Source organism: Leopardus geoffroyi, assembly GCF_018350155.1.
Source record: "Leopardus geoffroyi isolate Oge1 chromosome D3 unlocalized genomic scaffold, O.geoffroyi_Oge1_pat1.0 chrD3_random_Un_scaffold_61, whole genome shotgun sequence".
NCBI lineage: Eukaryota > Metazoa > Chordata > Mammalia > Carnivora > Felidae > Leopardus > Leopardus geoffroyi.
Genome location: NW_025543564.1, coordinates 33,027 through 35,385, shown reverse-complemented (window position 1 = coordinate 35,385; position 2,359 = coordinate 33,027).

Genomic DNA, 2,359 nt, shown 5'->3' with positions numbered 1-2,359 from the left:
GAAGGAGTCGGACAAACAGGTATCTGGGTGAAGAACATGCTGGTGAGTGTCACCACTAGGGCTCACACACATAGGAGACAACGTGCTCTGAAAGAAGCCAATGTGGCAAGGAGCAGAGTGAGCCAGGCGGGGTGCAAGAGGAGGCAGGGCCAGAGAGACATGGGGTTCAAGATCATGGAGGCTCTGCATAACACTGTGAGACCAGCTGTCCCTTGGAGGGAAAATGGAACCAGCACAATGTGACACGACCTGAGTACGTTTTTTATTAAAGGAGCAAAATGGCCAAACAACTGAGAACAGACCGCAGAGGGTCAGCAGTAGAGGGGGTAGAGCGACCAGGGAGCATCACAGTGACCCCAGAGAATGCTGCCGCCGCCACCACAGGGTGAGGAATAGCCGGACTCTGAATATGTGGAGCATTGGGCTGATCACACATCCTCCTACGGGTGTTTTAATATCCACATATCAGACATCAGCTCTGGGTGAGAGAAGTGAAGGTGGCAGAGAGGCATGGAGACACTGAGCTTGCCTCCTCCCTGAAACACAGCTAGATCAGCACCAAACCATTCGGCACACCTAGAAAATTGATCTGAGGATTAACACAACAATCTGCAAAACTTCAGCCACAAACCTCAGCAGGTACGCGGTGCAGAGGGGTGAACTAGAGGAGGGAATAACTGCAGAAGGTAGAGAGCTGTTTTTGTGGAGAGAGGACAGAAAAAGAAAACGAGGGAGAGTGTGGCTCATCAGGATCATGCAAAAAAAGTACTCCCCCAAAAGTAGCTGGAGAAAAAAGAGACAAAAAGTGAAAACACTCGCAGGGGACTGAACAAGGAATCTATTCCCCAAAACCACGGACAGGAAGGAGAGGGTTTCAATACCACCAGGATTCTATAAACAGAGGAACACAGTTTGAAGTTCTGGAGCCCAGTGCCTGGCGGTGCTCTGGTGAGGAAGCAGGGCGAAGCCCCAGGAGCAGGCAGCGGGGTCTGAGAGGTCTGTGTGCCACATGGGGAGTAGCGGTTCCCCTAGCTGGAGTGCACTTGGAGAGGCCATGTGACCTCCCCACAGGCAAAGACCCCAATAAAACTCAGAGAGCAGCCACATTTGCTGGTCTTGGGACAAAGCCACCAGAGTGCAGGGAAACCTGGTACCAGCTGTGTGTCGCAATTGGCCATAATCTCTAAACCTCTGCCTCTGCGCCATCACATGAACACTTCCGGGGGTGAGCCAGCACCCGGCCATTGCTCAGGGAGAACCTCTCCCAGAGGGTTGGCATGGGTGCAAGCAGCAGGGGTCCCTAAAATGTGGGGTTTTGAAACACAAACCCATCAGATATAAACCTCTGGAGGGAGGTGCCACCTGACAGGCCAACAGTCTGGACACGGACAGGGTAGAGGCGAGAGTGGGGACAGAGGCCTAAGATAAAGGAGGGGTGCTTGAACAAGGGTGGGTGAGAGCAGAAAGTTCCTCCCCCAAGACTAAGGAGTTGGGAGAAGCCATTTCCACCTCTCCTGCACACGCACATGCGCACCACACTGATCCACCCCAGTAAGCTAAGCAGCACCACCTAGTGAAGAAGGGAGCTGTTAGATCAAGCCCCACCCAACTGCAACCTCCCAGCACATCCCCCAGCAGACCAGTACAAGTCCCTCCACCTGCTTATTGGACAGACTACAGAGTGCTTCACTGTTTAGTTCTAGGGGAAACTGGATGTAACTTCATTCGGATTTCATTCTGTTTGCTAGTTCATGTATTTGTTTGTTTTCTTTGTTTCTGTTTTTGCTTAAATTGTTTTTTTCCTTATTTTTTCTTTTTCTTTCCCCTTTCATTTCTTCCCCATTTTTGGATCCAGAAAGAAAAATTGGATTATTATTTTTATTTACTTTTTTTTACTTTATTTTTTTTTCAACGTTTATTTATTTTTGGGACAGAGAGAGACAGAGCATGAACGGGGGAAGGGCAGAGAGAGGGAGACACAGAATCGGAAACAGGCTCCAGGCTCTGAGCCATCAGCCCAGAGCCTGATGCGGGGCTCGAACTCCCGGACCGCGAGATCGTGACCTGGCCGAAGTCAGACGCTTAACCGACTGCGCCACCCAGGCGCCCCTATTTTATTTTATTTTTTTACTTTACTTTAATTTTATTTTTATTTTTTATTTTTTTACTTTAACTTTTAAATTTTTTCTTACCTCTTTTGTCTTTTCCTTTTTTCTCTATTCTAGCAACCTTCTTTCAACAAGCAGACAAAAACAAACCGATTTAGCTTACATTATTTGATTTTCTGTTTTGTTTTTAATTTTTTAATTTTAATTTTTAACTTTATTAACTTCTTTCTTCCTCCAGAATGACAAAATGA